The following is a 15,491-nucleotide window of genomic DNA, read 5'->3' as shown; positions in this document are numbered from 1 at the left end:
TGTAAGCCTGGCACTGTGACCTCATTTCTATGGTAAAGATAAATAAATAAATAATAATCTGCAGGCACATATGAATCCCATCGTTTAGCCTAGTTTATGTTTGTAGACTGAGCACTGGAATCAGCAGAATAAACTGCTGAATCAATTTTTTGTTGAACTGAAAATGGATCGATAGCTTCAATTATGTATTAACCCTACATATTAATCGTTGAAGTGATTTGTCAATCAAAATGCCGACATGAGGCGGTTTCTAAAAAGTTACGATCTACTATTTTTGCCATTTGTAAATTAAATGCCTTTAAGGTTTTTAACTATTGGTAAATAACATTGCATGAGAACTAAATTGGGAAGGCTATTTTTCAGTATTGTCAGACATTTTATAGACGGTATAATTTTGTTCCCACAAATACAAGTAAATCAAATGGAAATAAATACAAAAACAAAGTCCAGTCCTGAACAGAGCCGAACGAGCGTCAGTGAGGAATGCACCGCCATCAGCATCATGTCTGGCTTTGTGTCAGTTCATGGATCTGCAAAGCAGGACAACTGTTGAAGGTTCAGCCAAAAGCTGCTGCTGCTCTCAGAGCACCAAGATGGATTCATGCATTTACCTCGCCTCCCAAAACCCAGGCAAGACGACTTTCATTACGAGGATACACCAGAGCTATTTTCTCTTTGGCACAATGAGCGAGTGCTGCAACCTTTTTCTAAATGAAATGACACTCGTGAAAATCAATATGCCTCGTTTTTTTCCAACCGTTTACCAAATGCAACTTTTGTTACAGCAGTCTTTAATCCAGATTCATGTCATTTTGTACAATAATACTTTTGTACCAGTTTGTGATCACATAAATAGTTGTACCATTTACTGAACTGGATATTTCAACACAAACGCACCACCAACCGCCAAACAGAAAAAGTGTCCCTGTTAGCAAGGCAGCAATAAGAAACATCCGTAAAACCATTTGCTGCATACTCAGTTCAAGGTCGTAGGAGGCTGAAGCCTTTACTATGCTCTTAGCAAATATTCAGAGCAGGCTGTAGTAAGTTAAAAGCACAATTCAAACAAACTCTTGTTAAATAACAGAAAATAACTTTAAATCATGAATATTACAGAGATTTGAACACAATTTTTCAGGGGCTTTAGAAACTAACCCTGGTGAGGTCAATAATCTATAACCGGACAACAATAATCAACTATGGTCATGGTATTTTTTGAATTATACAAAGGTGGTTCATAATGACTCTGGTAGAGTTGATGAGGAGCATTGCTTGTTAGCAGTAGCACCAAGAAACCGCCTAAAAAAATATTGTTTAAAAGAAGAAGAAAAAAAAGCTCTTTGTTTAAAAAGCGTCACTTATAATAAACATAACTTTACAACATCACATGTTTAAAATGTGTGTTGCAGTGTCTTTCTGGTAATGCGGTTCCCTCCCAGGCCGCCGCATTACCAGAAACATCAATATTGCCACAAGATTATCTGGTTTGGTTTGCTGTGGCTTAGGAAGAGAACTCAAACTGACAGTGTAAGAATCACAGAGACGGTCAATTACAGTACACTTAATGAATGAATTTCAAATGATGGGAAACGACCCTAAAACCTGTTCACTTTAAAGCCAGATTTCTCTCTCTGAGGCACTTATTCATGCTGTGGCGAATCTGCAAAGTGTGGTATGACACAGAAGAAGACAACATTCCTCATATCTTCTTCATCGCATTAAAAGGGCAGCTGCGTCAAAACTTTCAGATTTTTTTAATATTCTGCATGCAGCACTTGATTATTAAAGGAAACTTACGGTCAACAGATGACAGCTTTCCCAAACTTCAAGTAGTAACAGTTCCCTTTAGATCAGAGAGGCGACTCCATCCAGACAGTGATGAACATTGACCAGGATATGTTTTCCTTTCATCCTGTGCCTACTTGTGACTGTCGCCAGAAGACGGTTCCCTACAGCGACATATGAGAGAAGCATGCGTCTGTTAAGGAAATTGTACATTTTACAAAACATGGACACAGCCTGTTAAATACCTACACATGTCAGAATCTAACCATTAATTGACTGGGTAAAAGTATGCCGACTGAATTTCAATGCTTGATTATACTAATTATTATACTTGATTATACTAATACATCAACGATTCAGGAGGATGGTCATATTGTTGGAGCACACTCAAAAAGGAGAGACATAGGTTACAACAGCAAAACAATAACCAGTATCAGATCGAGTCTGTTACATTCATCAATCATGAACATAGATTCTACAGTACATGCAGCAGACAGAAATGCTCTTTTCCCCAAATGAACTGCATGCTTTATGAAATACAATTAACCATGCTCTTATTTCTTTCTTTATCTGAGTAATTCCAGCAACAAAGTGAGTGCATGTCTCATGCCATCCGAATGCTTGGACGACAACACAGTCCCATGAGGATGGGTCAAATGTTCCGGGGGCACATGTGTGACAACAAATTAGCCGTGCTCCTTGGATAACTGGATTGGTCTGTTAGTCGGTGCAAAATTAGAACACGTGATTAGTAATAATCCTCACTTTCCCGGGATAGTCTGTGTAAATGCATCACCAGCATGCTAGTTGAAAATAAGTAGCCTTTTAACACTTAGCTACACAAAGAACACAGCTTAGTGCCTGTAATACTTAAAGCAGTTGAAATTACAAGTCTATTGGATGAGCAGTGTCAGCCTCTTTTCTTATGTTTGTGTAAATGGAGATCTAGTCACATTTGCAAAATCTTTACGATTATTCTGTTGCACTCCACAGAACTTTTTACATTCAGAGCTAATGGAATAGCTAAACATGTTTTACAAATCACAAGATGTCTAGTTGGCCTCTACTTAAATTATTTCAGTTAAAAGGTTCTCTAAAATCATAAAAAAGGCAGACAAGCATGACAAAACAAACAGAGGGCATATAGGGCTCCACTTAACAGAGATGTGGGCAGGGAGCTTCAGACAAACAAGATCGCACAACATCTCTGAGAAAACTAATCTCGTCCAGAGAGGGCTTTAATAGTTAAGATTTCCCTGAGGTAAAAATCCAAAGTCACATAACGCTTTAATCTCTTAATAGAAAGCTTTTTTCAAAATTGCATCTTGCCATTTGTAATTTTTCTTCTCACATTAATCTTCACTCACTATTTTACATGTGTACATCTCTGGCTGACAGTCTGCACATTGGTGTTGAACTCAGATTTTAAAAAGAAAAACTCAAACAGCAACTCAGTCCCCAGTTTGCCTGTCCAGGAGAGTGGTTGTGTCTAGATGGTAACCCGTAAGTTGGGAAAACATACAAAAACGCTCGATTCTTGATCTACTTGCTTCCTGAAGACCTGACCTTAACCGTCAAGGTCAATGCCTAATCTTAACCATCTTGCGAGAAGTTTTGCAACTTCTAGACAACCCGGAAGAGTTAGCAGCCATCGTCGTGGACACGTGCAGCCACTCACCCTCTGCATCAACGACTACAGCTGCGGGCTGTCAGCTGTGTGTCTGCCTGGCATAACTTTACTCTTCAGGGTTTCCGCTGGAGTATTGCAAGCCCGGCATAACGTTAGCGAATGTCCATCCGAGAGAATGAGCAGTCGTGGGACGATGAGTACGAGGTCACCAGTAACTCTGGTGGACGATGGTCAAGTTACCAAATTTGAATTCTATGCGAGACAAAAAGGCCAAATCACATTTTCGTCACATTGAGCTATATTATTTCCTGACAAATAGCCTAGCTTGCATACATTTCAGATCGCAGATAGTCATCCAGCAAGACCGAAATTTGAGCGCTCCGTGAAGAGTCCCTGGGAATCTTGGCAAGATGTACAGTTCTCGTGCACAGTCATGTTCTTGTGGTGTCATCATGGGGTCTAAGGGAGGAAAACATCCTGAGACGACCATCCGCTTCGCACACAAATCCATTTCTGATGAAGATTAATGAACCTGCACTTGACTGAATTTACAACAAATCACAACTAAATCACAGAATCGAGTAGCATTTGTATAATTTTCGCCCGCAGGCATTTAGTTTTGCCTTTTGTTCCTATTAAATATAAAGTGGTCACAACAGCGTACACTTTACAAGCATGTCAGAGCATCTTAGAGGTTAAGAAGAGCAATGTATCGTTTAAGGGTCAAGAAGAACAATGTTATAACAATCCTACATTTATTCAATAGCATAGTATTCCAATATGTATTCTATGTGTTTGCTGAGCTGTGTCAGACCTATGGTACATTATATCCCAGGAGCAGAATAACAGAGTGATTATGGATCAATGAATCACCCTAAAAGTGGTCTAAGAAGGCCACATCAAGGTAAAGAAAAAATAAACTTCAAAAGGTGACGCTGTACTTGGGCAAAGAGTTTCCAATGTGTGTGTGTCCTTAACAGACTAGAGGGAGTGTGTATGACTTTGGATTTAAGTTGTGAACCATCTAGCTTTACTTGTATCACCAGTATCTTCAGGTCTCGTATTGGCAGATACAGAGTTGAGGTGTCGCAATTGGTATCAGAAAAGTTGATACGGTGCTTCTGTTGATGTTGTCCAATATAGCCACATGGAGTTCATAGTCTTTCCATCTTTTTATAAAGGTTTAGATGTTATCTGGTGATAACGGTCCACCCTGGCTTGTGCTATTGTAAGAATTGCTAGCTAATGCTGACAAGATTTAAGCATGATTCTCATAATAGGCTTTTCTCTCTCTCTCGGGGCTCTCCATCTGTACAGTATGTTCCATCTGTTTACTTCTGCATGGATTAGCCTGCCTATTCATTGTTTCATGGTGTTTTTATAGAATTGTTGCTCATCTGTCACAACTGAAATCTGGGCTGTTTTATATAATCCATTCTGTTTTAACGTGCTATAATCCAATGTTACAGCCCTAATTAAGAAGTTTTCTCATCAGACAAAGGGGAGACATTTGAATAAGAGATAGGGGTCCAATACATTTAAGTCGCCTCACTTCAGGTGGAATAGCTTAAAATTAACTGGTGCATTAAAACTACTAATGACAATATTTGTTTTTATCAATAAATTACACTTTTATATTCTTTTTATTTGAATTGTGTGTTTTTAATTAAGAAAGAAACAATAAAACAAAGTAAAAGTTGTGATGGTTTACACAGACTTCAGAGCAGCTGAAAGGATTTTTGGGACGGAAAAAATTGTCAAAGGGATCTGTATCTGCCAATATGGAACATCAATGATCGATAATCAGTATCAGCCACAAAAAAGATGTGATCAGGGATCTCTAAGTTATATTTGATAACTTTTTTTAATTTGTGCTGATCCGATCTGTGACAAGATTTTAACTGAGTTTTAGGATCCATTGCCCCACTAATAGAATGGTTACATGGTCACCTGGCTGTATTATCATAAATATAAATGCACAGAAAAAATGAGGATCCTAGTGGTGAAATAGACCATATGTGTTGATAATGTTTGAGGTTGGCACAAATGGGACATTTTACAAACAATCATTATTGGTTGAACTGGTGTCAGATGTCTGCCAGTCAAGCTGGCACGTACATCATGGTTTCAAAGAAAGAATCCATACACTTGAGACTTGATCTACTTTTGTTGAAAATATATGTGTGCATATCATTAATTACTGATAATAATGTAAAGAAGAAAGATTTTTTACAGAAAGCAATTCTCCACTTCATGAAAACTCCAAAAGCATTCAACACATTATTTTTTCTGGTAAGAGGCCTTTGCGGTTCCATAAACAGCAAGAAGTGGCATTCACGTCATATCGACCTGTTTTTAGTTAATTTTGCCCCACAAAAGGTTTTCCGACTTACATATAATGCAACACTGTCAGCTATTTGTCAAGAATACAAGACATAATGTAACTACTACTTTAATTAACATACCGGTTTAACGTTCTCTCTTCCAAATAATTCAGCTACGTAATTATACATTTATGAAATCGCACACTTTAGGATCCTACTCACCCCGGGAATATGCATCAACACTAATGGTTTGTAGAAGTGTCATTTAACAATGTAACAGGACAGAAAACAGAAGTAATCATGGACAGTCATAAGCCAGAGAACAGCACATCACCCATTGCTATTAAAAGAACATATTCCAACAATGTAATCCATCAAATCACACGTCATTATGTTCTCTTAATAGTTATTAAATTATGGTGTGGTAAAAAAACGGCATATCCAAAAAGTAAAGCAGGTCATAAACACCGCAAATCAGCTTTTTCCTGCATTTAAGAATCGACTCGATCTACTTGTAATTATGTTTGAATGATAGAAGTTGCTTAAATTTCATAAACTAACTTTTGTTTGCACATTCATAGTGCAACTCAATATTGTTGCTTAAGCAAAAGACCCAAAAAAAAGTATATGTTCAACTTTAATGAGGGGGGCGGAATCAACAATAGGGCATTTCCAAAGACTGCTACGTTGATGTCCTTGTAAATGAACTCACGAGCATCAGTTATGAGTTTGCAGCTTTATATTTTCTTTGTCTAAGAGCAAGTATACATTTGTTTCTGCAAGCAGTTCGATCGCCCTGTTTTCAGCAATTTATTCACAGGTGAGTGGCCACTTGAGGGGAACTTGTTGATCAATAACAGACTATAATTTCCAGACCTTTTATGTTTTCTGCTCACTGTGAGACGTGGGAAATGGACCTGTACTTGTATTGAGCGTCTCTTTTTTTTTTTGAGTAGTCTTCCGACAACTCAAAGCACTTTTAGCACTACTTGTCATCATTCACCCATTCATACACTGATGGTAAGTAACTAACATTCATACACCATAGGCAAAGCTAAGGGAGCAATTTGGGGTTAAGCGTCTTTCTTGCACAAGGACACATCGACATGGGCAAGCCGGGGATTGAACCGCCAATCCTCTGATTGAAGGACGACCCTGCTCTCTACTGAGCCACAGTCGCCTTGAGACATGACCCATTTGTAAGGTGAATTATGCTTCTCATGGTCAGAACCAATTACCTGGCATAGCATCCACGAGCCGTCCTAGAGGGATTCTGCTTTTGCAGTTGGCAGTGATGCATTTAACATAACACTTTTGAAATAGGTGTCATTATGTTCAGGTTACGGTAAACCAAACAAAAATCGAGACAATATTTGCGTAAGAAGGCCACCTTTGAAATGTTTCTATTTATGGAAAACCCTGATTAACCAAGGCATGGTAGTTGTATTAAATAATCCTGCCCCGCCGTGTGAGCTATTCACTGTTAACACATATTTCTTGATCTGGTATTTCTCATGAGACAGACCACCCCAAGACCTTAACAGAGAGAACTCACATTCCAATCTCCAGCATGCAGGGAGACTGAAAAGAAGGGGTGGGAAAGAGAAACACAGAGAGAAGAAAAAGGAGAAATTAAAACCAGGGAAGGGGAAAGGGAGAAAGACAGAAGGATAGATAAGGTTAGGGATTTTGACTGAAATGAACATTTCAGAGTCTCGATATGCTTTCCACAACAGGAAGGAAACAAGACAAGTGTAAAAGGCACTGTCAGTGTCGGCTGGCAGAAGGGAGGAGGACATCGTGGGAGGTGGAGAGTAAAGAAGCGGCGACAGAAGTGAGACAGAGAGGGAAGACGAGGCAGAGATGATAGAAAGTAGCCACCTAGCTAAGTAAGGGTGTGTGTGTGTGTGGGGGGGGGGGGGGGGGGGGCTAGCGTGGGAGATCGTAAACAGGTAGGACACCATTTCCAGCTCCTGTCAGCGCAATGCATTGCATGTAGACAGCGAGCGGTGCAAGCTGCCCAGCTAGCTTTGAAATTGAAATGTCCTCTTTTTCCTGACTTTGCATTTGCCAAATTTCTCTGTGTGCATTCTGCCAAAAGTCTTGCCTGTTCCAGATAGGCCTAGGCTACACATTAGAGGGTTTTTTAAAGAGTGACCGCATCCACGATCACAGAGTATCTGATACAAACTTAAAGCTAAATATTTTGCTTGCAAGCACCAACTAAAGTCCTGGGAAAATCTTCCTTTGAAACTCAGAATAAGAGACCCTAGTGCGCTTACGCTGGAGAGGGTTGAAACCCTTCCGAAGACAAGTTCTCAGCTAACTCCAGGAACACTAGAGATGGTTCAGCTACTCTACATCCCAAAATCCCTTTGAAAATCTTTCAGCAAACCTGACAATTTTCTCATTCCCTCCTTCTTTTTTCCCCCCTCCCCTTTAAAATCAGTATAGATACAAGTCTTACAAAAACATGTGTGCCTTCACCTACACACTCCATTTCAATAGCATACTTAATATTGTAAATGAAACCTCCAGATCTGCTCAGCCTTGGTATTCACAAGCACCGCCAAGGGAGGGCTGATTGCATGGGAGATGTGTGACCGAAATGTGAGTTTGGGGGGGGGGGGGGGGGGGGGGGGGGGGGGGGTCAACAAAGCGGCTGCAGTGGCCAAAGCAAAGCAGACAAAGTGGTTTAAATGCTGTCTTGGAGAGAATATATATCTCTGATGCTGCTGTTGTGTTTTAGGTTGAGAATCTGACCCACCGTGAGCACCCAATGAATAGAGATGAGATCTCTTTGACATGTCCATTTAGGACGTGTCAAAGGGGAGGGGGTGCAAGCCCCCTGGAAGGCTGAAGCTGGTAGCCTGGGGACAGACTCCACAGGTTGAGGTGGCAGAATGTGTAAGGGTTGAGAAGGGTACTTACAATAAGAATCCCTCTCAGGGTGTCATTAGAGCAGAGGAGAGCTTAGACACATGGACTAACAAACTTGCATGTAATCTAACTATAGTAAGTACTTGAACCTAAAGCTTTATTGAGTTTTACTCAAAAGAATAGCGTATTCATTTTGTGTCTATAGTTACATCACTACTCAAATCTGAGTAGTCTACATAGACGGCCATTTTGATTAATGAGACTGATTTTGGCAGAGCATTGGGTAGAAATGATATCTCAACTTGACATTTGATTTCCTGCAAGTTCCGAGGCAAGTGCACTATTGTAGTCTGCAACGGATTGTGTGCACGATTAATACGTTTTAATAACAGAGACGTCTGGTTTGCAGAGAAACAATTCAGAAAACTTTCCCTGTTAATAAAAAAAAAAAACACACACACACACAGTCGCACATCACTGAAGGATTTCTATGCGGATCCACACTTCACAGTTGGTCCAAACAACCCATGCAAAAGGACAGCAATGCATGACAACAAATTCCACCAGTCGTGACTGGTGCACGAAAAGCTTAAACAGAAGAAGGGGGGAAAAAAAGAGCCGTTTCACCAGAAGTGTCGTCGTTCACAAGTAAAGGATGGACAGCGAGGTTGAGATGGACAGGAAACCCACGAGAACGACTGCAGCCAGCCATCCCAATTATACAGCAGACACGCAGCGACCTAACCAAACAACAATTACCTTTTATCTGATGGACTTTGTTGTTGTTGTTGTTGCAGTTTCCGGTTTATTTAAGTGTGTCTATAATTCAAACTGTGGGTCGTCTTGCAGAGAGGGGGCATCGACGGTTGCGCGAAAAAACGCAATGTTTAGCCAACGACGTGGTTGATGAAAGAGCTCGTATAGAAAACAGACGTTAGCTAGAAAATAAGGCGGCGGGTGAGACATGACGCTCGCAAAACTTTTGTTACCTGCATTCTTTGTAACGGCTCACGCGCACGTATTCACACTGAAATGCACAGATAACGAATGAACCATTCACAAGTTGACCGTTAACCCGAAAATTAACTGCGCTGATAGCTATCGGCTGTGTGTCGGTCCGCAGACCAACGGAGGAGAGAGAGAGCGCGCGCGCACTCACCTTTATTAATGTCCACCTTGTCGGCGTTTTCGAGAGGAAAAATAACGCTCTCGCTGCTCGGTCAGCCGGCATACACAAACCGTCACGGCCGCTAAAGATACAAACGAACCGACGTGGAGACTTCGGAGCAGAAACCCCTCGGAATCTCTCCACCTCTGTGACTGTTTTTGTCCGCGCACTCCGCCGACCGACCGCCTCTCGGTTTGTTCTAATCAGAAGTTCATCCAAAAGTTGCAGCGGTTCGCTCCGCCTCGCGACGACGATGAGGTCACCGCCTCTCGAACTCCTCTGGGTTATGCTCTCGCGATACGAATCAGAGCGGTCCGATAAGTGCACGCTGCAGTCTCGCGAGAGTGAAATATACACCAAAAAAAACGAGCAGACGGGCAGATAGCTGGTGAAAGGATGTGAGAGAGGGAGAGCGTTGCTCTGGCAACAAGTAGCATGGGCTTTTCAGCTAGGCTTTTCTCCTCGAGCAACTGGTGTGGCAGGTTCGGGTGTTGATGAAGACTGCACATGAAGCTGCTTTTGCATCATCTATTGCAGTTTGTATACAGGTAGAATATTGCAAAATAAATGGACCGCCACCAGAAAAGACTTGCTGTGTTATTCAGTGTCCCTTGACAAGATAACGCTGACTAACGCTGTTTCCTCACATCATAATAAGGCACAGCTATATTGTGTACTACCGCATGTAGCTGCAGAGTGTAGTCCAATCTTGACCTTTGACCCAAAAAATATGTCCAACAAATTCAATATTTATTCACTTTTTTGTTTTGCCCTGTTTTGGTTGTCACTGATTCCACAAAGGGTATGTGACTTTAGTGCTTGATGTTAGAATTATTTACCCACTACTTGCTTGCTTTCACTGCCATTTGTTGCTGTGCATGTACCGCATGGTGGGTGAATCATAATTCACTCTCTGTTGCTGGAAATGTCACAAACAGCTTATTTAAAAAAATCTCAATGAAATGAATGGCGGTTAGGCATAGACAGCCACAATGACGCATGTAGTGCATGCATGTTAAAAGACAGATAATAATTTCAATGGCGTAAACCGATCTTTCCAAATTCCACCTGCTTGCTTTCCTCACATACATTAATTATTTCAGCATTTCATTTTAATTAGATAATAGAAAGAACACTGCCTTAATTAAAGCAGCTCAGCAGGTACTGACATAAGGAGTGGGCTTTGGACTAACAGGAATTCATATTTCTCTCCCACATAATCACCTCGAATAGTTACAGCCGTGTTATTTGTATTCTCTGTCTGCAAAGTCTGTCTGTCTTTTCTTATTCATTTTGGACCTTGTGACGCTAGTTCATATTCTCATCTTCATTCACTCATTCTCTCCACATTTACCTCTGCTTTACCTTTCATTTCCAGTTTCCATCTATGCATCCATTATACTAAAACGTCACCCAGGATTACATAACAATCTAATAAAGACAAAGGAAAAGAGATTACCGTCATTAAACCCTCTCTATTCCTGTAGCGCTGTGGTTCCTAACACTACCCACCCCATTCTGTCATGGGGCGGATATTTGTGTGGGCGGTTTGAATTGTTCTGTGTTGAAAAACTGCTCCCCCAAGGATTAGCTCAAGTTGTTTAATTGGGTTTAAATTCAGTATGGATTTAAAGCATAGAGAAGAAACATCACCAACGATAAATGGACGTTTTTTATGCCAATAAAATAATGAGGCATCAGTTACTTGGGCGGTAACTTCATAATACTTTATTAATCTAGTGGTGTAATTATGAGGTTTATACTGCTCGAGAAGTGTCCTGTGTCTTTAATCTGATTTTATATTTCAGAGAACAATATAACAGGATCTCTCTTAACACCCAAAATACTACTACTTCGTTATGAGATTATGACTTGAATGGCACATTGATCCACCATTCATAAGACAAGCCCCTGAAGCAGAGCAGAGACCTACAGCCTCTCAAAAATACTGAGGAACGTCTGTTTGTGTGTGTGTGTGCGTGTGTTTCTTGCTCTCACAACTCCTTTTCTAGTGAATTTGTTAAAGTGTTAAACGTAGCTATGAAATTATTTGATCCAACAACTAATGTATGTAGTATATTAGTACATACAGTATTATACATACACATTTTTAGAGATTCCCCAATCCAATTTATTGTTGATTCTGACACTGTCACCTAATGTGGCGTACCGATCCAATACAATACTGATCGTGGAAACACTATATTTCATAATAAAATAGACCAAAATAATCTTGTTTAGATTTCATCAGCCATGTCATGGACGATATTCCAGCAGCTTAATGTCAGTATAAATACTGATATTGACTGTTTTGGTGCATCCCTGCCAATCCTCATAGTACAGTTCTGTACTAGAAATTTTATTTCAATTAATATCCAATTTCATACAACTTGTGAATTGCTATGACTTTTTCCTAATATACTGTTTTAGCAGTATAAGGAAAACAGCAGTACTTTTCTGTTTTGTACCGCAAATGACACCTTAAGTGTCCTGGTGGGCGTCAATGAAACTGTGACCTTTGAATACCATAAGGCCAATTAAACTTTAGCAAAGAGCAAGCAACATGTTTCTCCAAAGATTTTTCAAATTCTTATTAATTGTTGTTTATGTCTTTGTTTTTCAGAATCTTCCTGTAACTGTTTTGAATATTTTTGACTACGCTCTACCATTTCTGTTGTGCATTGCATTGTGGGGCAACAGCACGTGTCAGTGTCTTTTCAACTAATTGTTACTTGAATACACGTTTACAACATGGATATATTACAAACCTAAAACTTGCTTCTTCTGTAGTAATTGCCAAAAAAACAGAAGATAATGTTGCAGTTGTCACTTCTGGAGTTCCTTTAATTGAGCCACCTTGCCTGTCTTTGCGCTCCATCTCTACCTCCACTATTATCTTTAATGTCCTCTCTCTATGATAGACGGATCTGTGGGGAAAGAAGGAATCTTAACGACGGAGGCTGTTTTTTGAAGCTCAGTCTTTGACCCCCGACTTTTACAGCCTGCCCTTTCCATCACAGCATCAAACGTGATGCTATCATATCTGATGGTGACTCCGCAGCAGCCGACTATTGCATTACGTCTGAGATATATTAAGATGTCAAGTAGGGAAGACAGACGTGGGGCGACCACCCATAGGAGACATGACCGCCGTAACCCACAGAGGGAGAGCGCTGGAATTCCTGGCTCTGTTGCCCCTGGAAGCAGCGGAATGAAAAGAATGGGTCCCATTCATAAAATTCCACTCAAGCGGCACTTGTACAATAATAGAGATTGACATAAAGAAAGGGGACAAGTTGTTTTCACATACACTGGCTCTTTTGTCCCTTTTACTGAGGGGCATTATGCAGACAGTAGGCTCTTAAAATAGACAGAATTTGATGTGATTGTTTTTCCTAAGTGGAGACCACAGTACCTTGATTGGAGTGTGTGTGCAATTAGTGTTTTTGTTGTGCATTGTTATTGTGAGAGTAAACTGTCAGGCTTTATTCACTGGGGGATTGGCAGACGGTTTAGCGTGGACAGGAGGAGAAAAGCAGCTGTTGCTCGGTCCAATCACCACTTAAAAAGAAATCAAATGCTCAGAGATGGACAACTTTTGCATCCTGTCAAAGACTGCGGGACGTTTTGAGCAAAGGGCATACTTAATGCGCAGCGCGTGCCTAAAATCATCACATGCAAAGAATTCAAATGTAAAAAAAAACACGAAATAACCGGTGTGCAAAACAAGAGTGTGCAGCAACGCTCGTGTGTTTCGTGCGTTTCGATGCTCACAATTGTGAACTCGCACCACACACAAAGTACAGCTGAGGCGGATGGAAGCGCCATTATTTCCGAGGTATTTGGTCATAAACCGAAGGATTGGACGAGCCACGGATTTGACCTGACGATGGCCCTTGTTGGAACCATGGACGGATGATTGGTTGGAGGTGGCATACTATCAGGACAGCTGTGGATTTCTTTTTTTCGTCTTCCCCGTGAATGTGTTCGAGTGTGAAGCCGAGGAATTGGTGGGTCAGCACTCGGGTTGAAGCAGTTAGAGCTAAACAAATAAAGCACCTCATCACAAGCTTTGTTTGAACACGCCTTCAAGTCTTCTCAGCCAAGTTGAATGCCAGTTGCAAAAAACAAAGACAAGACTAAGGACCTGCGAATCATCAATTATTTGTTATGGGTGTAGCTCCAACTGTATGCCAGAAGCATATTGAATCCGTTGTATAGAAGTTAGAAAAATCGACCTTTGTTTTTTATTTCCTATGCCGCTAAAGCAACTTTGGAGAAGTCTTTCTCCACAGTTCTTCACATGTTCAGTCTTCCCTCGGCTGCAGCGACAGACAGGTCTGTCTCATGGGAATGTGGGTTGTGTGCATGCTCCATGCAAACTCTATTACCAGATATGTATTTCTTATTAGAATTCTATATCAAAGAAAATGCACTGCTCGAGATGTATATATATATACATTATATAAATATATATATATATGTATATATATTGTTCTCCATCTCTGCATGTAGTAAAGACACAGGCAGTTTCTCAGAGGACTAAGATCCAAGTTGCCTGTCAAAAGATGCGCTGCACTAGGATCCACGTGATCCCAGCCTCCATTTGTAGAGTGCAGGCACTTGCAGGGAATTCTTTTAAGATATGTTTGAAAAGGCAGAGGCAGAGACCGAATTCAAGTTCAAAATACCCCCCATTTGGCAGTGCACACACACACACACACACACACACACACACACACACACACACACACACACACACACACACACACACACACACACGCACACACACACACTTCCCCAAGAAGAGCGCTGGAGCAGTGTGACTCACGCTTGTGTGAAAACACAGCGGAGAGGTGGGAGGATGACGTCACAGCACCGAGCAGAAGAACAAGTGCACCGGAGTTGGACCTCGTCCTAGCATGCATATAAATAAGGGCACACCTATATGTATATGTATATGTATATGTATATGTATATATATATATATATGTGCACACATAATATTGGTTGTCCTGAGAAGACATTGGAGTTATGTTTTTGATATCAGACTTCATATGATGGGGGGGGGGGGGGGGGGGGGGGGGGGAAGGCAAGCCAATGGTTGGCCGGGATACGGACATGCTCTGATTGGATTTGGGGGCCGAGGTTGAAAAAAAAGAATCGAAATTAAAAAGGAGAAGGTACCATCCAACTCAGATGCATTCAGGGTATGTTCACCCCCCCCCCCCCCCCCCCCCCCCCCCCCCCCCCCCCCCCCCCCCCCCCCCCTCCTCATAAATACTGAACGCAAGCGCACATGCTCAGTGTTTCTAACGCGATTGAAAGGAAGGAGGCAGGATTCAAGCTTGATCTGTGAGACAAGTCGCTGATGCAGTGATTCACCAACAAAAACACATTTCGCCAGCTCCGGACGAGCTCTCGGGCTTCCTCTGCTGATCAAAGAAAACAAAAAACACGCTTATGTCACGCAAACATAACTTTCAACAAGACATGTATCATGGGATTTATATTTACAGCAATATATATTAACGATTGAATTGCACTGAGAATAATAAGTGGCTATTTAGTTTCAATATGTTCAACTATATTCATTAGCTTGTTGCTAACATCATGTGTCCCAATACTTTGTTCTGGAAACAAGGATTAAAAGATAAACAGAACCAAAACAATTAGTTGTGGGTAGGAACAATATGGATATGCT

At 41.0% G+C, this 15,491-nt stretch overlaps 1 protein-coding gene across 1 annotated transcript in view; it reads right to left on the bottom strand.

Moving 5' to 3' along the window:
- sipa1l1 (signal-induced proliferation-associated 1 like 1) overlaps positions 1-9,980 on the bottom strand; it is a 77,300-nt gene extending 67,320 nt beyond the window's left edge. Inside the window, exons 1-2 of the mRNA XM_034527687.1 lie at positions 9,779-9,980; positions 1,798-1,949 (exon numbers count right to left, since the gene is read on the bottom strand). The gene's annotated coding sequence lies outside the window, so the exon portion shown is untranslated. The remainder of the gene's footprint in view (positions 1-1,797; positions 1,950-9,778) is intronic.
- Between the last annotated feature and the right edge of the window lie 5,511 nt (positions 9,981-15,491).

Source organism: Cyclopterus lumpus, chromosome 24, assembly GCF_009769545.1.
Source record: "Cyclopterus lumpus isolate fCycLum1 chromosome 24, fCycLum1.pri, whole genome shotgun sequence".
NCBI lineage: Eukaryota > Metazoa > Chordata > Actinopteri > Perciformes > Cyclopteridae > Cyclopterus > Cyclopterus lumpus.
Note: the sequence above shows the minus strand (reverse complement) of the source record. Positions and strands in the feature narration are given on the sequence as shown.